Below are 27,369 nucleotides of genomic sequence, written 5' to 3'. Positions count from 1 at the left end.
GTTACAAAGTATTCTTAAAGAAAATAGTTTGAGATAGTTAATTCAGGCTAAAATTTTTGTGTTAAACGACGCAATTTTGATTGCGCCTTCACACGTACGTCAGACTGCGCAATTCCGTGTACCGTGTAAAACGGCCTTTACATTTACTTCTTCCGCAGGGCTTCCGGAGGGACCTCTTTGACTCTCGGAGACATTCTACCTCTGAGCATATTTCAAACACACCCCCCTCCCAACTGGTGATTCATTGCGTCTCGCCTTAAAACAGGTGTGTCCTTCCTTATCGAATCGAGAGGGTGGTGCACTTCACACGCGTCATTCAGACCGTCGACATATGCCGGACGGCGAGTCCATCGCCTGAACGATCGCCGAGTGCTTTGTTCCTGTTATTATTATTATCGTTCGATAACTCGTGTCGGTGGTGAAATAAGTGAATCTTATTTTTTTATGATTAGTTAATGTAAACCCTTATCGAAGGAGCAACCAGAATTAACGCCCAGGATGTCTTCTACGCGTCGCGTGTATTCTATCCACTGTAAACGTCGTGTATGTGTCGTCTTCATGATAGTAGTGTTAGTGTCGCCCTTATTCTCAGTTGATCTGCATCCACGCCTTTAGTGTAATTCTTTATGTCGTGGTTGCGTGTTCCTAAGCGTGTTAACGTGTTCGCTGATTACTCTTTGAAGTGTCCCTCACGATGAAACCTTGTGTGACCCCTTCTGCCCCTGCCCGAGGATTATCTCCATCGGACATCTCCAGCCACCGGAGGAAGGAATGACCCTGATTAAGGCTTCAAGTTAATTAAGGTAGGACCTCAATATTATTCAGGGTATTTTTGTCATTTTGCTGCTATGAAGGATAGTTTATACCTAATATCACTAGCATCGTGTTCTTACCAACTTCTGCGCCCCGCTGAAACTTGAATTTATTCTTTCGCTTCGCTCGCATTTTAATTGGTTTATTATAACTTCCGTAGTGTTGCAATGCTTCTCAAAAACTTTTAGTGGCGCAACTCGACTTGGAATCGCGATTAGTTACAAGAAATGGAATGTCTCTTGGAAGTTTGCATTATTTAGGAAAATATAAATACATATAATCAGACATGCAAGGCTTTAAAATTTATGTTAAATCTATTTCTCGGTTGATGCACGGTCAGTAGTAATCACAGCCCAATTCCATTTCATTAAATAAGAATGCTTTCCTTTAGATTAACCAGTTTTATCAGAGAATGAAATGAATTAATTTGAATGTGAGGAAAAATTTCCTCAATCTCACTGAATAATGTCAAGTGAGCCTGCATTTTTGCCTTATTTCTACACAGAATTTTATTTTTTTCTATGCCTATTTCTGTAAGTCATTCTCAAGATGGCTGGATGCGTAATGTTATTGTAATGCGTGCGGGTTCTTGCCCTTGGTGTCGGGAAGCGAATAATCACACACAAGTATTTTAAGTTTTTACCCAAAGTTTATTTCCATTCAAAAACCCAGTTTCCAAATCAATTCAAGCAAAAGGCATGAGGTATTAATGAATTTGTGCGTCCAGAATAACCAACAGTTAAGATTTTACCAATGTCTCGGGAAGGAGAAGAGCTGCTGGTGATGACACGGGTAGATAGCGAGGCGCTTCGAAACATTTTTCAATATCTCTGCCGGTCTCTGGGACCCACACTAAGGAAACGCAGAGATTCTGGACTAAGCGTGGAAAAACATAAATATCATTTAAGAATTTTCATTATATCACTATGGGCGTGTGTAATGTTGAATCTTCTTATTCTGCATCTGAGATATACTGCGTTTCCTTAGTGTGGGTCCCAGAGATCGGTAGAGATATTGAAAAATGTTTTTCGACACTCTGAAAAACATTCGAAAATAGTCTTCATCTAATTCGATCGGATTGTGGGAACCCCTTATTCGCCTCCTTTCTAATGCCAGATGCCTCCTTCTTCTTATATACTCCACAAACACCCTCATCATACTTCCCCAATATATGTTTATTGGTCCATCCATTGCCAAATCCTTCAGATTCCGACCTTCCGACGGCAGACATGGCAAATGACAGTTGAGAAGCGAAGGTAATCGGGCTGGAGTTGCCATAAGGCATTTTTATTTTCATTATTGGTATTAAATATATGTGTTGGTGTGTGTACAAATATCTTCGTACTGTGTAGGCATCTGTCAATCTCAGTAGCACATTTTTGTTAATTGTGGATAAAATATTAAGGTTTGTCACCCCACATTTTATTTATTGTTGCCTCCCCGTTTATCCCTTCCCTTATGAAAAAATTGTTTAAACCTGTTTCAAATTTTTATACATTGCCATGGCGATGTATAAGATTGTATAAAATTTTGAAACAGGTTTATACAATTTTTTCATAGGGGTTGGAATCTCAGAGTACTCTGAGGTTGGAATACGCCGGGGGCAAAGCTTCTGTGGTCACTCATAAAATTAGTGAGCACCGCGCACTGCTTCCTGCTCATTTTCTCTGACCTTTGCCGGTATCTAAAATTGTATTCACTGCCATAATAGCAACATGGGCAGAGAATAGGTTTGCATTCGACGATAAATGAATGACTGTATACAATGGATGACATATAACTGTATATGAATAAGCTTTATAGTATAAACATTCCAACAATGTAGTTTATATTAATTATTTCACGTTAACTTACGAAATACAAGTTTGGGACTCCATTCCGAAATTCACGTTAAATTCGTCGGCTCAGAAACATTTATTATCAGATACCTAGCTCCTATTGGTTGACTCATTTCTGGAGATTTGCTTTCCGAATTTTCCAGAGCCACTGTAGCTCCGCATTCTTTCCGAGACTTCCGTAACTCCTGCCGGTACGTAATAGAGTTGGAGCTACAAATCAAAACAAATCCGGGCGGAGTTACAGATAGCTCTAGCTCCGAGTCAAAGTTACGTAATAGGCCCCTATGACAGGTAGCACAAAATTGTTACATCAGTAAACATTTGTCGGGGGATTATTGGTGATAGCAACTCGCGCAGTCATTTCAGTTTGAAGATACGCATGTCCTTACGCATGGAGGAATTGCCAACCCATGATCTGCATGGAGAAATGTCTAAGTTGAGCTCAGAGGAATGACCTGCAGAAGTGGATTTCGGAATCTCTCTGCGGTTTAGTTTGGTCGGGGGAAACATTTCGCTCGAACCTTTAAAAGCAGGATATGCTTCGGGGGTTGGAGTGGTCGTGTGTGCAGAGGGATGATGTTTTGAATGCTTCTCTCTTTATTTCTTTTCCCTCCGGTCCACTGTCTCTTCTCTCATCGGTCGGATTGCGGTGTGAGAAAGGGTCAGAGGTGCGAGAGTCCTTCGTCTCTTTGTTCGCGTGGGTTACATTGGGCTCAGACAAAACTACCCTCTTCCTTTCGAAAGGGAAAAGTTATGATAGCGGAAGGAAAAACATTCATGGAGAAGAAGAAAGATTTTTTCATGTGGAATTGTTTTGTGGTTGCGAAGGGATTTCGCTCTCAATAGTTCCCACGAACCAAACACACCTTTAAATGGATTGAGGTTTTTGGAGAGGGCGTAGGTGCATGAAAGGGGAGCCAAGTAAAAAAGCCTGTTTAATGATGCGGCCATCATAGTGGCCCAGCTTATTTATAGTGTGTGTCTCGTAATCGTGTGTTTGCAATAAATCTTCATTTTTTGTAATCCTGTAATTCTGAGGGTACGATGCATTAAAGCTTTCATCGATAAAGTGGGTGATTTATATCTTTGATCTAGGATTGATTAATAATATCTTGTTGATTAATAATATCTAGTTGTTTATACTACTCATCCAACTAAAGTTTTAGCAAATGTGGTGCAAAATGATTGTTTGAGTGCAATTATTTAAAATATTGAGTTTCCGAGGTCATATTTTTCGTCGTAGTCTCTGTAAATCAGATTCACTTGAGGTAAAAAAATATGGTAAATACATGCTATCGCCTGTTAAAGGCAAGAAGGTCAGTCACCTGACGATGTAACCAAGTTACGGGACCCGGGTCGTGCCCATAATTAATTAATAGTGAACCTAACACAGTTTTATTGATTTATTTCCAGTATGGAGAGGTTTCAAAAAGTAAAGCCCTAAGTTATCAGTTATACAATAAAATTATTTCAGGCGCCTTTAAATGCAGATCAAATTAAATAGCATGCAAGTCTAGTGAGTATTTTATTTTGACTTAATTTCAATTTTACTTTAATCGTTATCATGTACGTATTTGGTGAAGTAGTGTATTTTGTGATTTTTATAGTCATGTTACCTCAATTTGTTAAAACTGGCAAATAAAATAACGATAAGCATTGGTTGTTTCACAATTTGATCACTTTTAGCAGAGGAATTACACATTTTAACCATACTATAACCGGTTAGCTTGTGGTGTGTTTTAAATCTGCAGGATAAATAATTGTGGTTATTTATGTGAGGCTAACTCTTTATTAGTGATATATACTTTTTAGTCTTGACAATCGAACCCGACTGAGTCTTTGAAACAGAAACATATCACCTCTTTCAACATATCTCCATTGAAAATTTGAGTTTCCATTCCATGAAAATTCCATTGCCCACCATTGTGTCCAAACTTTGCTATCGCCTTATGTAATTCTCTCCTTTTCAATTTATTTCCAGGTAAACGTCAGCACCTTGGTGACAGGTAGACTCCTCCCTCGCAATGAAATATCTGCAGAGTGAGATAAGTAATGAAAAATAGTCCATTGTTTCCAACGCTTAATCGCAGTTTATTTTTGACACATGAAAGTTCTAACTAATGCATTGATAACAAATACCTTTCTTAATGGCTCAAAATCATCCTCCGAGTGATATATTCCGCTGGAATCGAACCGTGGGCGATTTTTTTCCGTGGCAGCTTATGTGTACTTCACTAATGTTTACGCGACAGAGTTATGCGTTCGTCCCTTATCGATCAAATCATCTCGACTCAAAGTCGGTCCCATTCCGATACGAGCAATTTTCCGCGCGGAACTGGTGACTGTGATTCCAACACTGGGGATGTTTTATATTCCAGGAACGGTCCCCGAATCTCACTGATTCCCTCCTGTTTATTTTTCTATCATTTGCCCTCAGGGTTTATTCCGGCCGCCGAACGGGCCGCTATTTTTTCATTCTTATTCAACGCGGAACGAATTCAAAGTGTTTTAGCTGTAGTAGGACTGAATCATCGCTGTGGAGAACACGAACTGGAATAACCATCGTGAAAGATTTGGATTCGACGTCGGTCAATATTAGCCTTGACCTCTAAAGATTTGTGGATTCTGCACGATTAGAGATCTGTGTATCACCTCATGTCTTTGAAATATGCAGATGCGGTGCTTATCAGTATATATACGGTATGCTCGTCCATAATGTTTTTTTCCGAAGGAGCGATTTGTACTGGTTATTATTAGTTCAATAATCCAGAGTATTCGATAATATTTTCATGAAAAGTGGTACTCACTTCGTCATTAGGAATGTGGTTACTACCCTACAACTATTTCCAGAAAGGCCACTGTGAAGTGAGTTCCTTTCCTCATCATTTTACCCTCCATTGTTTTCATGGAGGTTAAAACTACGTGATTCAGTAATTTCTATACTTATGCATTAGGAGTTTATTGGTTTACTCGCGTGGGGTAGGCTATTGCAAAGATATTCAGCAATTCGTTTATCTTCTTCAAAAGGCGGGCGTTACTTCGATAAATCTTCCTAAAAATGGTGATAAATATAGAGCATACGACTGCTTTTGTATTTTTATTTCCTCCAGAATTGTGAGGTCAAAGCTTTTCTCCAGCAAGGTTGTGGCGCTTTCCCCGATATAGAGGCTTAAACAAGCGGTGACCTTCCTGTCTAGGCAGCTATGATCTCAGCCGATCGATTCTCTCAGAATCAATGACACGTTAATCAGCCAAGTCTTTGTTAGCACAATCAGCACAATCTTTGCTGGGCGACACGAATCGGTGCCAATGTTGGGAGGTGGGGGTGGGAGGGCCAATATTTTCCGTGAGAGATTCAGGGGCGGGAGGGGGGTGTGGGGAGGGGGTGTTGGGGCGATAGGAAAATGGAGGGAATAATACATTTATCGATTCAATGCACACGGGGGGAGGAGGCGGGGAGGAGGTCGTGGGGGTGGGAGGGGTTGGACGGAAAATAAAACAAGTCCTCCCGAAATGAATTGCGATCTCGAAGAATTTTAATTATTTCATGCCTCTCCACATTTCTTCGTCGACGCCGACGAGAATAAATTTCACCGACTAGGGTCGTGGAGTAAGCAAGGGAGCACATTGAATTATTCAATCCGTGCGTCACAATTACTCGTCAGAATATATCTCGGCGAATGTGAAAGATCTTGTGTTCGACGGCCACCCATGAAGAAAATCGGAATCGTGAAAGCTATCTCTTATTCCAGTGTGTGATTGTGTCTCTCCTCTCATTTCTTATATTGATGCGTCTACTCTAATCCATTTAATTAATGTTTCATCATCATTATCGTCACTCAGCAATTCAACGATTGGTTTGACCTAGCTCTTCAGGCATTTCTTCCATCAGCTTGACTTTCAGTACTTATCCATAAAATATTTATGCTATGAATCATTCGTCGCATGCTCTATGTTTCTTTCTCGAGGCCTTCTTCTGTCGTTCTTCCCTTTTACCGGATTTTTTTATTTTTTATTAATTTATAACGGACATAATTTTCATAAAAGCAGTATTCGGATCTGTAATTTGAGCCAGTAATCCTTTACATCGTAGCAGCTGAGGCAGAATACTTCTAGCGAGAAATTTCCCTCATAGTTCTTACCTATGCCTAAACTTCAGCTTTGGCTGAATTACAGAATCCTAAAGAATGTACTAAAAATGGGTACACTTCAATGCATTTCACTGCAATGTAAAAATTCTCTTGGGCTTCTATTGTAGCTCAATCATGTATCAAATATGTCATTTATATATGTAATTGTCGCACTTATCTGTTTTAATACCGCACTAAATATGGCAATGGAAGTGTTGGCAATTGATATTTAAGATACTGATTAACCTGAAGCGTTCTTTTTTGCCGGAATGAATAGCACTATGGAAGGATGTCAATTCGTTTTTTTTTTTGGTTGCTGTGACCGTGGAGCACGTTGGCCATCAAATGTGGTGGATGTCAAAATATCTTAAATATTTCCATCCCTGCTCCGCAAGCAGATCGGTATTATTTCCATCCCTCTCGATGTATTTAGATTTCCTCCCCTTAGTTTATCTATACCGTCATTTCCTCTACGCCATATATGTTCCCTTAATTGCCAGTTAAGTCTACACTTCCCTTCAAGTCTAAACCTATTGACACGCGGCTGAAAACGGTCCAGGTTCCTGGAAGGTGTTTTGGTGTTTTAACTTGAAGACAGCAGTAGCCATATTGACCAAACACGTTTGTTGAGTGCATGTAAATTAAGCAAATCGGTTATACTTGAATGCGAGTCTGCTGAAGTAATCTGAAGGCATTTTTAAGTTTTCTAGGGCATATTAATCATAAAAATATTCATCATAGGAATACAGACATAGAAGTAAGGTACACACATGCACATAAGAAGGTATACAACCCATCAGATACTACATATGGGGCATGATTTTTTTGTAAGAGCGAGCTAAGGCGTTGAAAGCAGCAGTGACGTCGAGAGTGGAATTCTCAAAATGCGGAGCAGCCGAATAATGATGAAGGTGGAATGGATCGATAAGTTAATAGTAATGATAAAGTGCGTGGAAGGGCAGGTGGACGGGAAGGAAGGCAAGGGACGACGAATAGCACGGGACAGATTATAAAGGGAGGCACGAAATACGTCACTACTTAAGGTCTAAATAGCAAATTTTACAACGGAATGGAGAGTTTCGTCGAGCCAATCTCACGAGTGTTGACTTAGGAATATCTTAAGAGATTCAAGCCTGTGTTTCTTTGGCTTCGCCCGGGATACAGTCGCATGGTGGATGGGCTGAAATCCCACGACCCGTTGCTCCACCGTCCAACGGTAACAGGAACCTATTTGGTAAAAACATATTGGTCATACAGTTTAGGGTTCGATTTGACTCCCTGTGTTTTCAGTCTGAGCGAATCATGCTCGCAACCCCATAAGGTGTGCCCGTGTCGAAGGGCATAGCCGGATAATGAGGGTGATAAGTCCCCCCTCCAGGATTTTCCCATACTTAAGTCATGCGATTTGGGGTCAAATACAACAAACCTCCCCACATTTCCAGCCCGCTAGATGCCTACCAGGGCCGGCTAGATAAAAAATACAAAATTCACTTTTTTTTATATCTCGGTCAAGAAGGCATATTTCTTAATGCGGTTTACCGCATTGGAAACCTTATTTAATGAAGCAGATTTCGAATTGTTTTCAAGAACTTTGAGCGAGACAAGAAGATATGGCGTCGATTTGATACTTTCTAAAGCATGTTTTTATAATATACGTTTGAGAGGGCCAAAAAGAAAAAAACGTTTTCTAGAGGTGTTATTTAATACCTTTCGGCTGGCGTGTTGAAGAAATAATGTTTAGCCGGTGAAACATCGCGAAAAATGCGATTAAAATATGCGATTTTGGCCATTTGGCTCTACGCTCTGGCCCTCCACAACACCCCTTTATATCTATTATAGTATTCTACCGACACAGGGACAGAAATGTATGGATACTAGTGCCGAAAATGGCTACTCTGCCCTTGAAAACGCCCGAGTATGCTTAAAAGAATTTCCCGGCCTCCAACCCCCTCCGTCACTCCTCTCAAACGTTAGAATTGGTTTGATTTTACAGTAATAAACGAACCATGAGAATTTATTGAACTTTTTCAATGTCCTTCTTATCAGATATAAATCAATTCAAATTACCTCACTTATGCTAAACCATTGGGATTTAATCATAAGTTATTGATAGCTGTTTGCTGAAATGAAAAAAATAATGAGTTTCAACTTTTTTTCCAGTTGGCATGCAAATAAAAAAAATCTGGTGATCAGTATCTAGCAAAACAGATACATTTTCGGTGAATTTTCACTATACAATTTTATTACGACTCCAGGATGTCAATGAAAATCGGTCTTGAAAGGTTATTCGTCTTCCGCTGAATATTCATTTATCCGTTAAAACAATTCTAGTTAAAATCACGGCCGGTCTTGTGATTTTATCTTGGTACTGTCCATTGGATAAATAATAAATTGTTGCTGCTATATGAGCGCAACACCGTATTCTTCTATTCCCATTACGACAATCACAGCGATATGTCAATATGCTGCCTCATGCACCATATGCCATTCGCTGTAAGTTAATTATAAATTAAAATTATAGTTTATTGTATTCCAATAATATTTTTCCTTGATATTACCATTCTCCTCTCTGCCATTAACTACCCGTCTTAATTTAGCCACGAATCAAAATTGATTCAATTCTTAAGTCGTTAACTGAGCTCGCTTGCCTCGTCGGCATCAGCACACTGAACTCTAAATTATCTTCTAAATATGACACAACATCCTGAAATTCTCCATCTAGAATCAAAATGTCACCCTTTTTCATGAAACTTTTCATTGGATATGCCGATTGGATATGCAAGATTGATTTCAGAGAATCGGCATCATTTTGATTGGCCAAAAAAGGTCCGGGCACATAAACCACAACCCATCAAGGGTAATAATAAGGAATGTTTACAAAGGGGAACTAGTACTCTTCATGTTTCCGGTTTGCAGCTTGATAAGAAAAACTATCAGCCCTTGAGTGACTCACCTAACATCCGAATTTCTCGTCGACGTTACTCAGTTACTTGGTCCCATGAAAAACCATTAAAGATTTGCGGACAATCAGTTCTCTGGAAAATGAAAGTCGGTAAGTTTCGCAGTCAAACTGCGGTTAGATAAATGTGCGACTTTGGAAATACATGTCATTATAATGCCACTGTGAAGTTAATAGGTTATTACAAGCTTGCCAAAGTTTGCAGATACAAACAAGTAATTTGATGTAATTTGGAGCCAAATATGTGTTTCCCACTACCATCAGTTGAGAACTCTTAATTAAGCGACGCAGGGTAAAATATAGATTAAACCAGTTAAAAGTAAATATCTGTACGACCAACCTAAGAAAAACATAAATAGTGGATACAATGTACACATTTTATATTGTCATCATATACTCTTTTTTAGTTATAGACTTAGTTTTTGGCGCCTACGATGAAATTTTTTAAGTGCGATGTGATGTGAAATGTGGATGCATCTCCAAAAATATTGTTTAAAACGCGATTCATGAACTTAAGAAACGATTAAACTCCTAGTTAGATGATGCACCTGAAAAAACTAAGTCCAAAGGCTTTAATTGTTTCTTAAGTTCATGAATCACGTTTTAAACAACATTTTTGGAGATGCATCCACATTGCACAATACAGCGCACTTAAAAAATTAAAATATCATCGTAGGCGCCAAAAACCAAGTCCAAAGATCATCTTGGTAAAGGGACCGAAAAAAATGTTCCACAATCATGAGTTCAATCGTTTCCTTAGTTCATGAATCGCGTTTTAAACAATATTTTTGGAGATGCATCCACAAATGTTCAAAATACGAAATCAAGATGAACGCGATATCCCAACTGAACGCCCCGAGGAAACTAATATTTGATATTATATTTAGAACGGTTCGAAAAAACTGATATTTTAAATATCAGTTAAAATATTAGTTATTTCGAACGGTTCGAAAGAACTAATATTTTAAATATCAGTTCAAATATTAGTTAGAACGAACCGTTCAGTGGCTATCCTGTTAGTTTTCGTCGACGGAGGGGAATAGTAGAGAAAGAAGGGGAGGGACTCGGTCGTCTACGACGCACTTCGGCGGCCTTGGATGGCCTCCCTCGTAACCGCCATCTGTTGTACCCACAACGCACTTGCTCGAGTAAGCTGCAGTTTAAAAATGCCTCTTGATGATCATACCTACTGTACCGAGTACGCCGCAATTGTGCAGTGCCGACATGAACAGTGAACAGGGTGTTTTAGAGAACGGTTCATTTTCGAACCGGTTCATTTCAGTGAACAGTTCGTTTTTGCAGTTCGGTTCTTTTTGACCCATCTCTAATCTATTAGCTTGCTGCGAAATGTCTCGTGCACTGCACGAATAGTAATGAAAATAAAGCCGTAAATTTTTTGGTCTTCAGAACACTGCCGGAGAACTTATTTTCCTTCAAGTTGCCTTACGTTAATTTTTGCTTGTGTTTTTACGTAATTCAATTTTAGCATAATATTATGGTTTAAAGTACGTATTAAGTTATTTTTTCATTAAATCAGTATCATATATGGTATGTTTAGGTCTACTACCGCATCTTGAACGAAACACCGCACGAACTGAACCGGATGCTATAATAGTCCTCATTTGTGAATAAGCTGCTTCCGAACGCATCGTTAAGGTGTAATCACGACGGATTGCAGGGTGATGAGGTTGTATACAAGTCTTTAGAATTGCCATGTTTAATAATCTGGGTCGATTTTTTGCTCAGCGCTGAATTACACTACAGTATCACTCAAGAGGTTCAATTTGAAATCCGCCTTTCTCAACACCTTGCTTTCCTTAATCACATTCATAATCGTATTTCTACTGCGCTTGTGCCATTTGCTGCATTCGCTCCATATTTCTGCAGGTATCAGCGCGAGCGTGTTATCGGGAAAGTGGACTTCGGGCAACTATACCTAGCTGCTAGTGGATCACAGTTGAGTAAACTGTATCTAGGTACAGTTTTAAAAACTTTGATTGAAATACGTAATCGAAGTTCGCTGCGTTGTGTATTTTTCCTAGTAGCTGCTTAATCGCCCTTCTGAATTCTCAAACAGATGTTCTCCAAGGAAATCGTCATGTTATTACTACCTTTGAAGAGGCTAAAAGTGGCTGCGAATATTTTAACCCATGATTTCAAACTGTTCGCTTTACTTCGGGACAGTAGAGAACGCTAATCTATAAAACCGCGTCTGACCTGAGAGGAAACTTTAATTTTTAGACGTAGCAATGAGGTTTACAGATTCTTTGATTAAAATTTCGCGGGTGGTACTAACTTCTTGTGTGTTTCACTGCGTCAGGGGTGAGACAGTCCTTACGATTCCCGGCCGATGCTGGTCGCTATGTTTTCAACAGCATCTCTTGGGAAAAGTTGGGACTAAACGGCAAAATAGCCGAAATTGTTTTCAGCGTCAGGTTTTAAGATTTCCCGCTGCCCTCAGCAACGATTATACCTTATACAACGGTAACATTTCCGCCTTAATTTTAATGACCTGACGCTCCATCTTCATTTCAGGATGTATATAGCTATGAGTGAAATTGGAAATGCTATTTCTCAATCTTTGCATTAACATGTTGTATCTGAGTATTGGTATTTACCGTGCAAGTGAAGGGAATAATTTTATATACCTCGCAGCTTTCAAGTACCTATTTCAAGTTAACATTTTATAATGCTGTTGAAATTTAATTGGCCGAATGGGTATCTGTTGCTAATTTTAAGGAATTTTAAGTCAAAAATTTTGTGCTTCTCTACGGTAAAAAATTAAGAATACCTACTTCCTTTCCTAGAGTCGAATCATTAGTTAGCAGTAAGATTTTAGGGCTCTATTTTCATTGGAAAACCACTCATAATTTTAATCTAGATGAGTTTAATTTCTAATTCGTGGCGATTCAAATTTTTAGTATGAATTAAGCCGTAAGAGGTCTTAAATGAACGTTCATCCATACTAAAAATCTAAAATTTACTTATTTAACTATTAATGAAAGGATTCTTGTAAAAGACGATTCCTGTAACTTGATTAGACTTTCTTCCTCTCATTTTTGAATGGCCAATATGATCTCATTACGCCCACTTGTGAAGTCAATGGCTTCCTTCTGGACATGTTCAAGAATCCTGGAATTTGGATGCTAGAAGAAGCTTCTCGTTCCCATCAAAGGAATTTCGTGAGTGATTCAGAATGACGTCGTTATCATTGGAATCGTTTCGTTCACCTTCATGGCTGCATTCAGAAAATATGATATATATGTTTCTATAATATACGTGTTAATTATATTTCATGCCATTATTTTCTTGTGATTGACTTCACGAAATAGAGTTTTTCCTTCCTCTATGCATACGGATACAATTTACTCTACCACGCTTAGCTTTTCTTGTAATTTTCTCCCGGTCTACTTTACCTCCGTTTTTAGAGCTTTCGATGGGAAATATTGGGGCTTACTATTCGGAGTCCGTTGTTGAGCACGTTTCTTTGAGAACAGCACAAAATTTAAATATATTTCTTCATTTTTCTCATTCTTTAGTTTGCTTCCGAAATTCAATTATGATTTTTGAGAAAGGAGACGAAATATTGAGCAAGACCTATTTGTCATTCATTTGCGAGAATCGTTGTAGTTAAATCAATTTAAAGATAATGTAGGCGTGGGATATAAGATCTGTGGGATGCCCGTCAGTTCGACACCTTGAAAAGGATAAGTTATTTATTTCGCGGAGCCCGTGGTTGGCAGCGAGGGAAATCCATTTATCGGAGAATTCTGATAGCGACCGTTTGGACAAGATCAAGTATGTCTTTGTGCTATTTTAAGGAGGTTGGTGGGGGAACGAATTATATGCTATGATGATGAAATTTTCAAAATATGTCCTTATGATTCTCTCTCAGCGACTGACGGCCTTTATAAAAAAGGCATCAGCAGGAACATTTTCTGGCAATTGCGTTTAAATGCCCACTATTTGCCAGGACTCTTAGGACATTAGGTACTCGTCTAAGCACATGATAATTATTGATTGCATTACATATTCTGTAATATTACCATTTAATTTATGGCCTCACGACGCGTTGTGCAATTAAAGATGCTATTGTTACAACGAAACTCATCGTTTTTAACTAGTAGCACAGGAGTTAGTGCAAATATCGTACAATTTTTAGTGCAATCAAAGCTAAAATTTCCACCCACCGTACCTTAGGTTATGCATGAAATACGGACAATGTTGGCAACTGCCATATCTAAATACCATTTTAATAAATGCTTATATAATGTCATTTACACGATTAGACTCATGAAAAATTTATTACTCTACTCCGGCTAGTCTCTGGAAGAGTATTTAATATATTTTTAATAAATGCCACGGATTAAATGAAAGCATGTGAGTTTCATAAGTCGGTTCAGATAATTGGAATAAAATATAACCTAAAAATATAAGGATTGAAGTATCCTCATTACGTACGCCATCATTTTTCTTTCCGAATTCAATGAATTTCGTCTTTGATAACTAAACTTTTTCTAGCATATCGAATGCTAAAAGGGTTTCTTTCGAATCTCGCCGTCGCGAGCATTCAGTGACCCGAAGTGCCCAGCTCTTCCTTCTCCAGGTCTCTTGGGGGTGAAAAAGTTCAGGTGGCGCAAAGTGCGTTGGCGCGCCACACTAAATGTTGTGTGGAGGCCTCAGAAAAGGAAGCGACTTGGGTCTTCCAATTTCCTCGCTCGTGCTCGTCTGGAGTGAACTTTAAATAATGCCCAATCCCTCTGCTCTGCGCGCGGAAAAAGCTTCTCCGCCTTCAATCAAACCATTCCACCCGTGATCGGCCCATTCGGAATTCATGACATTTTCCGATCGGCGGAGCATCAGTGCCGCCGTCATGTCATCTGCTTCCGTCCCAACCCGTTAGCGCCGCCGTGACGCCACAATCGCACCTCCGGTCCCGCGAGCAGTAAAAAAACACTCCCGCATTTTCCTTGCGCCAAACACGCTTTACTACTAAGCACTCCCTCTCCAACCCCCCCCCCCCCAAACTGCCAGAGCCGCTCTCTTTATTTACACCGTCCTCAGACCTTTCCTTCCTTCGGTCGAGTCGTTGGGTTTACCGGAACATCTAGCGGAAAACCGAGATTCCTTCCTGAAGGGGGAGGGATACATTCGTGTGCTTCCGTCACGACCGTGTGCAAGGTCAGGTGTAAAAGACCTCGAGCCCTCCTGCCCTTGAGACCCCGGTCGCTCCTGACGGGTTTACATAGGAGAGTCATTCCCTCTCTTGCTTCTATTCGACCTACAGGCGCTGAAAAGTTGGCGAAAATGTAATAGTTCACCTATTCAGAATCAATGCTGTAAAAGTCGCTCATAACGATCACGAACGTTACCACGAGGTGAGTTCCCAGGCCCATAGATTTTTCGCCAATGTTAATTTCCCTGTGCGTCGTCAGCGTCGCCCGAGGCTGTGAAAAATATTTTTTACAAAAATGTTATAAATCTTAAAAATGATAATAAATTAACTAAACTCGCTGATTTATTAATCAAGTTAATAGTTTAATAAACTAATGTTGCATTATAAACATTCTTTAGCCTTCTTTCTACCATTTCAAAGTTTTTTATGCCCATGTACAAGAGAGTTCGCCTGATTGGGGCAGCCACTTAAGTGGGGCAAAGTGCACAAGTCCCGATATTTCCCAATTAACCGGAATCTACTGAAATTATTAATTTCTCATAGCGAGAAAATCGTGGCTATAGAAACGTCTGGCCTCGACGCGATGTGGGTCTTCAAAAACGCCTGCCACTCATACCGCCTCCGAATACGAAATGCCTTCCCGTGACACGTGACCGAAAACAATCGGGTTGCCATTGACTTGGTTGCGGAGAGGTAATGCCAGGGGTTGGGGTGTTGCACCGAAGGGGGAGGGGTGAATGTGGAGCAATGGAAAGCACGAAAGCTTTCAAAAGAGGGGAAAAAGGTCCCACTGACTGTGGGCGAACACACCCGCTCTAGGGGTGGGAGGGACTTGGAAAACTCAAGGTCCATGCCTCGAAGCCTAGTCTGCTGAAAAGTAGATGGTGAATCTCTCAGAATATGAAAGTGATTATAGCGACAGATAGCTACTTGGAACGCCTTTATGTGACAACCGGAAACACTGTCAAAAACATAAAACACTGCCAACGCTAATCAATTTCCTGTGAGTCTTTTTTACGTATTTCCAGCCATAAAACCCCTCAGTTTTAATGCCATTGATTTCACAAATGAATAGAGTATGCTCGTCGGAGAAATAAATAATAAAAAAATAATAAAAGATTAAAAGAAAAGTAATTAAAACGCTCTTATTTTTCTCGTAATCGAAATGAGTTTTTAAACTCAATTAATCGATTGTGAAAATTGTATTTAGATGTTTTCTACCTCATATAAACACTTCACTGCACTGACAAAGGACCCGTATGCGCATTTTTTTATTCTTCATGTCAACTGGCACCTGGCATTACAAAAACTCAATTTGTCTCAATCCTGATAATACTGGAGTTCAGTGAAACATGCTAAATCAAAGAAAGTATAACTTTCCTGCTTTCCCTCTGTTGCGATGCATACCAGATATTTATTCTTAGTTTTGCAATTATTAATTCTTGAAATTAAATTTTTCAAAGTTAGCGATCAATTCACTCCGGAAAGAGCATTGGACGCCAGCGCGTTGTATGTATTCCGAAAGAACACTGGTCGGACGCCGCGGCACGCCGCTCATATCGAGTACATACTGACAGCGCGCGCACCTTTAAGCCCTTACTATTACAGCACGTTTTATCCCTGGGATGTTGAAAACCACGGACGTTTTAAGCATGGGGAACGGAAGAAAACGACTGTTGGCACACAACTCCTAGACAAGCGTATCCGACCAACAACTTTACACCCCCTCAATCTTTTACCATGGCCATTGGACGGTGCCTCCACAAAACAATTGCAATATCGGAGCTAGGAATGTTCGAATGGTGTGAATTTGTTTCGCTTTTCTGATTGGCGATTTCGGCTATCTTGTTTCAGCGCATGACATTGCTCACAATGACTATTTTCCACTGTTTGACCTCGATGGTCAACGAAATGATGGCTAATTGATTTCCAGACGTTTTCGTTGGCCAACAGTACATTATGTTTAATCTATAAGAGTTGATGATAATTCATTTTCACTGTCAAGGACAACATTAGTAGAAATCAGTGTTCTACATTAGATAATAATAAGTATTTTTTTAACGTTGGACAAAATAGATAGAACATTAGTATTTTACTCGAGTCAACCGAAGAAAAAACTTTCAAAATAGAGATGTGATGGCTGTCAGCAAAATATTACGAAAATAAACAATAGGCATAGTACAATAGAGACACAATAGAGTAATAGGCGCGACGCGGGTTTATTTAGTTCATACGATTCGACCTAAGCTGGATACACATACGCGGGAGACAGAGCGAAACTACGTGACGTTAGGCGAGAGCTAATCAGACGCTTCCTTAAACGGTTGCGCGGATTCACGCGTCAGAGGCATGGCATCTGATTGGCTCTCGCGTTCCCGTCGCATAGTTGCGCTCAGTCTTGCATGCATTTGAATTTCTCAAAGCCATCTTAAGTGGCAACGATGGTTTGTTTTTGCGTTGTTGATTCGGAATGGATAAAACTTGCAAAGAAGGAGAGTTACGGCATGTCAGTTAAAATCTATATAAAAGACTAATTTTTCCACGTAAAAAAACATAATTTAAAAACTTCATATGCATTTAGAAATACCCTCCGAGACGACTCTAGGATCTTTGGCAGGGGGTGATCAATTACCACAATTCAAGAGGAATCCCACATGAACTCAAATAAGGTCATGAAAATGTTTTGCAAAATAGCATGAAGTACGTGCAAAGGAAATACTTGTAAGCGGTTAGGAAAGCATAAAGCAAATCCCTGCAAGGTTAGAAAAATGGAAAACAAATTACAATGAGTTGTTCAATCGAGTCACGTTATTAATTTTATTAATCGAGTAAACTATCTTTAAAAGTACCTACGAGGAAGGAATAACATTTTGAACCTCTCTCTTTTGCAGTGCCTGCCCCTTATTTTCGTCGTCTGATATAAAATATTCTCCGAATTTACTTCTGTCTGGGTTTTAGTCTGGGTCATCACTGTTCTTAAGTCTGGGTTTCAACAAAAGTCTCAAGTTTCGGTTACCGCGTATCAACCTTGAGTGCTAACGCAAATATTTTATCTGAGGTGGTGAACTTTAAAATTTTCGTCCATTTTTTAGCGCCTATGGGTCAAATTCAAGCAAGATATGGACAAGAACATACACCCAACCTCTCAGTGACCTTCCCTACTATCCTATCATTCAATATCACGTGGAAGGAACGGTAAAAAAATGATGATGTTATTCAAGCTTTACCGCACACCTACCTTGAGCGCTATTCCATTTACAGTGAAACTCGCATGTAACGAATTTCAGGGGACCATCGTTGTATTTTGTTACAAACGGGATTTCTATTTTATTACATCATATAGATGGGATCAAGGAAGGATTGGGATAGAATTTACCGATAGAATGAAAGGGATTAGATTATCTTGCGAATTAAAGAGGGCGGTTGAACGGTCCGGCTTGATTCACATGATGTTCCAGGTGAACCCTCCCTCACTGGTAGAATAGTTGAATGACGGCCAAACAATAATAGACACACTGATATCTGCTGTATTTTATTCGTCATACTGAAGTGGAGATAATGGATGGTCCGGGGTTCAAATCTCTGATGACCCACTCTAAATGAAATTCTCTCCAAGTGCGAGGTGGCCCACGGAAAGAATACCCACCTCCTACGCCTTGAGCTTGAGAAATTAGCTCACCTGTGGGCTAGTCTGGGGTGATCTCTACCCTCAGCTGTCCAAACCAACCTTCGGGTTGTAATTGTAAGTGAGTAGCGGTTGTACCCAGCTTGAAACGACAGCGAATGACCCGGTAGAAAACCAGTATAGCCCTCGCAATAACATACAGCAGGGTGTCATAAGAACGTATTTTTCCTCGAGGTGATCAATTTACTGCTCACACATAGTAGACATGAATAAAAGATATAGCAACAAGTCACGGTAAGATGTATAAGCTTATTAAAAGAGGCCTACAACTTTATCACCAGTTCACTTGTGAGGTAGTACTGATGGGCCATCTTTGCATTTTGAATAGTGTTAGAGTGAGGGGGGAATATGCGCCAAGAGACAACAAAGCGTCTGAGCCTAGGGCGATGTTTGCATAATACACGGATGCATTTGATTTGCAAGGAGTGACAGCATGGTGCAACCTTGGAGCTCAAAAAGTCCACATGAACCTCCCTCCCAGTGAAAGGATTCATATCAGTATACACAAGGAAACTTAGAGACTGTATAGCTAGCAACCACCTTATCAAACACATTTTAAACAAAGGAAGAGACGAGATTTTTGTTGAAGTAATTATGTTAAAATCAAGTTGAATTCCTAAGTTTATTGTTTGATGCAGAGACGCTGCGACGCCGATTTTGTAGTTATGTACGTTACCAAGAGAGTTAACAAACAGAGAATCTAGAAAAAGAAAAAGATTAGTATCTGCAGCTAAAACAGGGTTATTGTAATGTTTCTTTAATAAGTTGACGTGTTCAAGTGTATTAAAAATACAACAATTTTCACGTAATTTGGATATAAATGAAGAAAATGACATTGATTGATAACGACTCGTTTGCCAAGGGGCGATGCGTGGCATTATAATAAATGCAATGTAACGCATTAGTATGCATGTTACACCTTGTTTGAAGTGCATTCGTTTCATTAAAAAAAATCGGAGGAAACATTGGTTTTGAAATGATTGATTAAATTGAAAACGTTTCCAAACTGTAATTTGTTATTCATGAAATACAAATTATATTTCCATCCATCAAAAAAATTAAAAATATACAGGTAAAGTAATTTCTCGGGTTTCCAGCCGAGTAAGAACATTCGTGGCTAAAGTTTCGATTAATTACATCCAACAAAGATTACTATATTGCAATGCAAATGGCCAATGATATGTTAAGCAGGGCTAGTGAATGGTTCTAATGCAATGAACTTTACTTAATTGAAAGTAAAACCTTAAAATTCACCCTCGCACTAAAAGAAACAAAAAATTTGCCGGCCTCGGTGGCGGCGGGGTAACGTTCTCGCCTGCCAAACAAGAGGTCGTGGGTTCGAGTCCCGCCTGGGTAGGTTTCCCCGATCCAGGGCATGGTCGTTTGTGTACGTTTAACTGTTACATTTGTTGAACACCCCGGTGTAAAATGGCCAATACGAGCTGTATCCGGTGGTTTGAGAATAAAATAAAATAAAAATAAAATAAACACACAATGAAATAGTCAGTCAATGTCCTGGAATTCGACCTAGACCAGAGGCTGTCTTGGGATACCCACATTGATAAATTATGTTATAAAATCAGTAGAGTTCTGTATCTTCTCAGAAAACTAAAACCTATTGTATCAAAGGCAGTATTGATGAATGTGCATTATGCATTTTTTCAAAGTCACATCTGTTACGGTATTATACGGTATTGAAAGAATCAGTAATACAGTGTAAAATATTTTTTTGAAGTCTGAATTATCCGTGTGGTTGCACTCCTGATTTTCACGCATACAGTAACTTTCGGTGAAGAATGACGTTCGTTTCCAGCAGTGAAATTAATTCGTGATTCGTCAGTGAATCGTGAGCTGCATCACAAATATTCGGCTCACGAATCACGTCAACTAGTAAAAAAAAAGTCAACTCCATGAAAAAAATGATCCGAATCATGAATCACAAATCACAGTTTGTGATTCGCGAATCATGATTCGTGATTCATGAAGACGAATCATGCCCATCCCTGCTCCTGGAGTACGCATTTCACGCTTTTAAATTTTTAAATGACGATTTCTATTTTTCGCGATTAAATGAAGAGTGAACATTTTCAAGCACGCGAATACGCGACGGCTAAGTATGAATGATGGGAAAACGCCATGTGACGTCATTTTGGTTCCCGCTGTCGCCGTATGAAGTTACCTTGGGGTGAGGATATTGTGCGCCGCTGCGATGCTGGATGCTAGCAGGTAGCGCTTGGCTTAAATAAGTATTATCAAACGAAGTAAACTTTCCGACCGTAGGCAGTTTTAATAGGTGATTATTAAGAGATGTTTCCCTGAAGTCTGTGCCTCAGGCATGCATTGGTAACCTCAGACGATGTAAAACTCTATACTCGTATATAAACTAGATCCCTGTGACGTCACGTGGTGTGGCATCGCATGGGCGCCAATCTGGCCTTTTTCAAATGCGGTTAAAATTGACCATTGTCATTCGTCTTAACTGGGATTTCTACAACCAAATAATTTGTATGTTATAAATAAACTAATGGTGGGTAACGAATCGCAATGAATGCCTTTCGTTTTCTTTGATGAAGGAAATCACCCTATTATCCTATTTATTGTAGTTTTCATTTTTTGTGAAATAATGTACACTTCCATCCAACACTATAGTCGCGTAATTAAAGAAAGAGGTGACGGAAAAAGACTGTCCGGAATTCAATGCACTTACTATGGCAGGAAAAAATGTCATAATAATGGATTGGAAAATGTGCTAAAAATTGATTGGAATTTGGTGTTTGTCGACGCCCTTTTCAGCTGTGCGTCCGTTTCCACTGTCTGCCCCTTGGAGGGTTCTCTTCCCCACACAGCAGCACCGCCTCTTCTCTTTGGGATGGGCTGGGAGGGCGATCTCCACTGCATGACTTACGGCCACCAAAGAGGGACTCTCCGAGGGCGACCCCCTTTTTCCTCCCTGACACTCGCAGCGGGGTGTTGAACACCGAGAATGGGGAGATGCCTGCAATCGGGAGGAGGGAGAGGTGAATCACTCGCTCGCTTCTTTTGCGTTTGGACGCCCACAGGGGGGGGGGGGCATCGCTTGCACGTTCGACCGGTCGTGTTGTGAGGGGTTGCTTGGTCATCCAACCCTGCTGAAATGTGTACTTGAGCGAGTGAGCGTGGGGCATTTATTTATCTTTCTTTATCCCATCTTGTGTCGTGGGCTGATATATCGGCTTTCCCGGAATTAGTTATTGATCCAATTAATAATTATGCAGCGAATTAGCTTTTGATTAAATCGTAAACGTAAATAATCAAAAGATGACTGTTAATTTTATAATAATATAATAGAAAAAAGCGCATGTTTATTGTTGATGCTAAAAAATTAACATCACAGATTCTTTTTCAAAGGTGTTACATTTGATTTAAATAGTCTTGGCATATCTTGATAGTAGTACCACTCCAATTTGGTGCCTCTGAGACGGATAAATGCGTGCGTGATGCATACTACAATGGAGAAGAAAGAATATTCTAAAGAGCCAAAGATGTGGAGATTGGAAAAGGAACGGTGATCTGCCCCACCTCTCCACTTTCGCTCACTTCGACATTTAACGTGCCTCTGGTTTTATCATTATCATTAGACTTCTTCAGCAATGCGAAATTTTTGCTCACAATGTGCGCTTAAAGGCCGCTGCACACGGTGAATGATCATGCCGAATGATCACGTGATAATGCACAGGATCATGAGAGCAAATTAGAAAGTGTTCTAATTTTGGCTGAATGATCACGCGCATGGCGGTTCATTCGAGAATGTTTCCGCTATAAACGGCATATGATTTCATTCGCATTCACCGTGTATAGCGGCCTTTAGAGATGAAATTGAAATCTTCCTAAATAAATCCCTCCATTCGTTACTTAATCTTTACAAATTATCCCGCATACCCTACGTCATTTCCGCCCATAAACTAACAAAGCTAGGTTGTCAATAATGTTAAGTTTAGGCTCGGGGAAACAAAAAAATACATTACTTACACAAATATGTAATCACTACGTCACAGTATCATCAGCACACTTACTTCCCGATCACGTTCTCTTATATGAGTCTCTTCTATGCCTTTCCACCTCTTCTAGTTTAAAAAATTTCCTTTTTAACCATTTTAATCCCATTTGAAATAAAAAAGAAAATGATTAAATTTTCTAATTTTAACGAAAAATGAAATATTAAAAAAAGTTAATAAAGGAAGAATACTAAATGAGAATACATGTTGTCCCCACATTTTAAGTAAAGAATGTGTCTGTGAAAAATATAGTTTATGCGTAGCATAAAAAATGCATTCTGAATCATATTTTCAACGTTTAATTTTAAGTTTCTGCCAACGTAAGCAATCCAAGGTAAAAGCAACACATTTAAACGTGCCCAATTATAAATTTTTATGAATGAAATTTCAACTTAAATAGTAGAAAACTTGGCCACTCATAATTTTATAGCAGACTTTCCCTAAAATGTATTTACATTGTGGCAGCTGCGAAAGTATTTTTAGAGGAACACCGATTTTTGTCAATGCTTATGTCAAAGAAGTTTTGTTTATCAAACTCGTTTAATCCTTTTCTTTAAAATTCAAAATGTAATAAGCCCAGCTGGCTCTTTTATTGCCTTAAGGTCCTGTTTTTTTTATTTTGATAAGTAAATATTCTCACCAGAAATGTGTTTATAAATAAAACCCTGTCCAATTTATAGAAAAAAGAGTCGTAGGAAATTGCTTATATTATTCATTTAGTTTAATTTAAAGTGTATGGAAACCTAATGAAATAAAAGCCAACAGCTAAAAAGTGATCTACATAAATGCATAAATGCGAGAAGGATCTACGCGTTAGCCTCGAGAATCTGATAGGTCGAGTAAGAACTGGGAAATTGATTTTAAATCACTGACGACTTTTATGCCATGCCAACGTTGAGTGAAATATCTACCTAAAAAAACCATGAAATTCTACAATGTGGAATTCTTCCCGAAGAATCGTCCAAGGGATAAATGTCCATCCCTAATTTCAAGATACATACACCAGATTTGCATTTGTCCAAATCGGGTGCTCTGATATCTCTAATTTGTATTTTAAAATTGGTGGAACTTGAGAAGAATTTTTTATCGTATTTATAAGTCCCACGTGGCATTTTGAACTTCTTTCCATTTTGAACTTCTTTCCATCCTTGGGAGACCCTCTATCCCCGTGACGTACTTTCACTTGGAAAGGGCCGCTGCTTTTTTATATCAATTTAATTTGCATTTTGTTTGGAAAATATATTCTTAGGATATTTTTTTTGTTGGAAGGGATATTTCAATGGAATCTATATGAGACCGTATATTGGACACGGTTACCAACAGCAATGTTGAAATTTTTAAAACGACACACAATCTTACCACGCACACTTGTGATCCTGAGGAATTAGCGTTCTAATGTAACCTTTTTGTAATATGCACTAGCGTCTTTCGAACATATTCCTTACCAAAGAGAAGAAGCTCAAAAGAGAAGGAAATTCACCACATTTTCACAAATACTTCAGTTAAGCTGAAGAGTCTTTTCTTAAATGAAATAGATTACTAAACGGATTTTTCTGAGAAATCAAATGAATAAGGATGCTTACTTTTGCTGTGAAATGCCTAAAGTCATGTGAACGGACTTCAATTGCCTATATTTGTACCCTCCACGTGTTTCAAGTATCGTTGATTTGCATGGAATTGCGAATTTTTTACCCAAATCTCCTCTCGGTAAAAATCGTATTAGCCTTGAGAGTACAATCAGTCTGAAGGCGTATTATAAGACTATCATTTTTAGCACCATTAAGAAAACTATTTGTTAATGTAGTGATAGTAAAATGAATTATGTTAGTTTAACCTTCAAATAGTTTTATGATTTTGCTCTTTGACTTTGTCTACTACACATTAATAGAAGAATAAAACCAGGAATTCAAATTGATTAATATTTTGGAAATACTGTCTCAGCACTTAGCAATACTGGCGCGCCTAGCGGACCAACGAAACTAAAATTGGAATTTCCCATTTCTCTGTGCGATTTCTATTTTCATCCATCTTCTCAACTTTAATGGAGTTATTTGCTTATCAATCTCAGAATGACCAATACTTGAATGTATTATCTAAAATGACCTTGCCACACAATGGCAGCTAGTAATAATTTCAATTTCTCGAAAAATATAATTCTTCCATAAACCCATTCTGCTAAGAATATTTTGTATAATTTATAAAATAAATGAATGTATTTTGGAGAAATATTCCTCCGGAAAGTGTTAAGATTTTTGTGTTTGACTGTAGGGTCTTCATTTCGTTGAATTTGCGTGCGATTTACGGTGCCCTCGGGCCACCAGTCCACATGTAGATCCGAAACATTTTTACGGGCATGGATATTAAAATTCCGCTTGGCGTATGTTTTGAAAATGAGATTGCTCAAGGCAGTTTATTTCCTCGGTTAATGCGTCTAGTAAGTCTTTGCTTTCATCCATGAATTCACTCTTTCACTTTCCCATATTTTTGAAGCGCCAAATCCCTCGAATTCCCATTTTGTTTTCCACAATCGTAACGACATGAGGCTCCTTTGGAGTACTTTTCTACGATTCATTGAATCAGAATAAACAAACCCTTCCTGCGCCAAACCACCCCGGCCGTCCACAAGGAAAAAACAGCAGTCATGTGAAATAACAAAGCAGAAGCAATCGATTTACTATTAGTGATTACATCCTGGGTGATGCTTGTTAGCGATAAATAAAAATGTAATTTTTACCGGTAGGGTCAACTTCAAAGCTCCTGTGAATAACCCTTTTGTTTCAGTAATCGTTACAATTTACTAGTCAAAAGTGAAATTTGGAATTCCACGCGCGCTGATCGAAAGGCAATTGCAGCTACATTGAACTGATGCACGTGCGTAAGTTGTTGATGGAGCGTATTTATTATTGCCTGAAGTGCCGAAATAAAACATTGCCATGAAATTACGTAAAATATTAATTGAATTCCATGTTAGAACTTCCGTTTGAGGAAATATTGGCAAATATTGCATCTCATGCAGGATAAAAATTAAAAGTAATCGTTGTTGCATATAACATTGCAATTAAAATGATACAGATTACGTTTTAAGATTAATTTTTCCTTGCAAATTTGACTGTCTACTTTGAAGTTGGCCCGATTACATTTTTTAAATGCTTTTTCCGTCAGTAGAAAAACTCTCTCAGCATACGAGGTGTGGACTTTTTGGGAATCAATGAAGAGGTGGATTGGGATTGACTGGGGAGAGCACCCACTTAGGGAAAGCGACGGCGTGTTTCCTAGCCCACCTCCCTCTGTTAGTTTCCTAGCGATGATTATTGCAAACAAGAAGAGAGAGAATGGGAAGAAGAATGAAGGATGGAGATGGCAGAGCAAGGTGCTTTTCGTGGGAGTGTATCGCGAATTCTGATGATATATGATTACTATGATGCAGTGCATGTATATCTTTATTGCGGTACGAATGCCCTTCTAATATACATTTAGCCACGGATTAAACAATATTTTGACTTATAAATCCTACTACCTACAATAGATGTGACTCCTATTTTATCCAAATTGACAATGGCGGGAAACAAAATTTATTTGCGTCAAATATTTGAAGCAGGTATTCTTCTGCCTATGTCTACCTTGCTGTGAGTAGCTAAGTAAAAATGTGACGGGAATCAATATTCATACATAATTAACTATTCAAGAGTTTCTTGGAAGGCCACTCAGTTATCCCACCGGGTAACTGTTGACATTGCTGCCGACGTTTCGGGAGCCGAATCGGACCCATCACGAGAGAATAATTGTTATCCAGCTGTGAAGGCTCGATAAATATTTTTAACATGAAAGACCCCGACAGGCTAGAAGATCATTAGGGTCAGATTACAGTTGAAAAGACATGTGTTTTTATTTTGTTTTTGGAAACGGGATGAGAGGATAACGTAGTGGACTTGCCCGCCTAGAAGGTGCGCCATCATCCAGTTTCCTGTACTGCCTCGTTGTTGTCCCTCCCCCGTTGGTCTCCTAGCGACACTAGAGGATAGAGAATAGAAGGGAAGGAAAGAAAGAGTTATGAGTAAGGTGGATTTGCCGCGGCAGTGTCTCTTGGCAAGCGAGGTCCCCGTCTCCATTCGCTTTCGCATTACGGATTCGGCGTGGTTCAATCGAATAGAAAAGTAGCTGGATGCGATTCAATAAAATGGAACAATCTTTGCTGGGCGACACGAATCGGTGCCAATGTTGGGAGGTGGGGGGGGAGGGCCAATATTTTCCGTGAGAGATTCAGGGGCGGGAGGGGGGGAAGTGGGGTGGGGGTGTTGGGGCGATAGGGAAATGGAGGGAATAATACATGTATCGATACAATGCGCGCGGGGGGAGTAGGGGGGGGGGAGGGCGGGGGTGGGAGGGGTTGGACGGAAAATAAAACAAGACCTCCCGAAATGAATTGCGATCTCGAAGAATTTAATTATTTCATGTCTCTCCACATTTCTTCGTCGACGCCGACGAGAATAAATTTCACCGACTAGGGTCGTGGAGTAAGCAAGGGAGCACATTGAATTATTCTATCCGTGCGTCACAATTACTCGTCAGAATACATCTCGGCGAATGTGAAAGATCTTGTGTTCGACGGCCACCCATGAAGAAAATCGGAATCGTGAAAGCTATCTCTTATTCCAGTGTGTGATTGTGTCTCTCCTCTCATTTCTTATATTGATGCGTCTACTCTAATCCATTTAATTAATGTTTCATCATCAT

The 27,369-nt window shown here is 39.4% G+C and overlaps 1 protein-coding gene across 9 annotated transcripts in view; it reads left to right on the top strand.

The window, feature by feature from the left end:
- The first annotated feature begins 312 nt into the window (after positions 1-312).
- LOC124171505 overlaps positions 313-27,369 on the top strand; it is a 247,691-nt gene continuing 220,634 nt past the window's right edge. For 7 of the 9 annotated variants that reach the window (XR_006867775.1, XR_006867776.1, XR_006867769.1 and 4 more), the window contains exon 1: positions 313-803. The gene's annotated coding sequence lies outside the window, so the exon portion shown is untranslated. The remainder of the gene's footprint in view (positions 804-27,369) is intronic. The other 2 variants (XM_046550684.1, XM_046550683.1) reach the window with 2 other exon arrangements.

Source organism: Ischnura elegans, chromosome X (assembly GCF_921293095.1).
Source record: "Ischnura elegans chromosome X, ioIscEleg1.1, whole genome shotgun sequence".
Classification (NCBI taxonomy): domain Eukaryota; kingdom Metazoa; phylum Arthropoda; class Insecta; order Odonata; family Coenagrionidae; genus Ischnura; species Ischnura elegans.
Note: the sequence above shows the minus strand (reverse complement) of the source record. Positions and strands in the feature narration are given on the sequence as shown.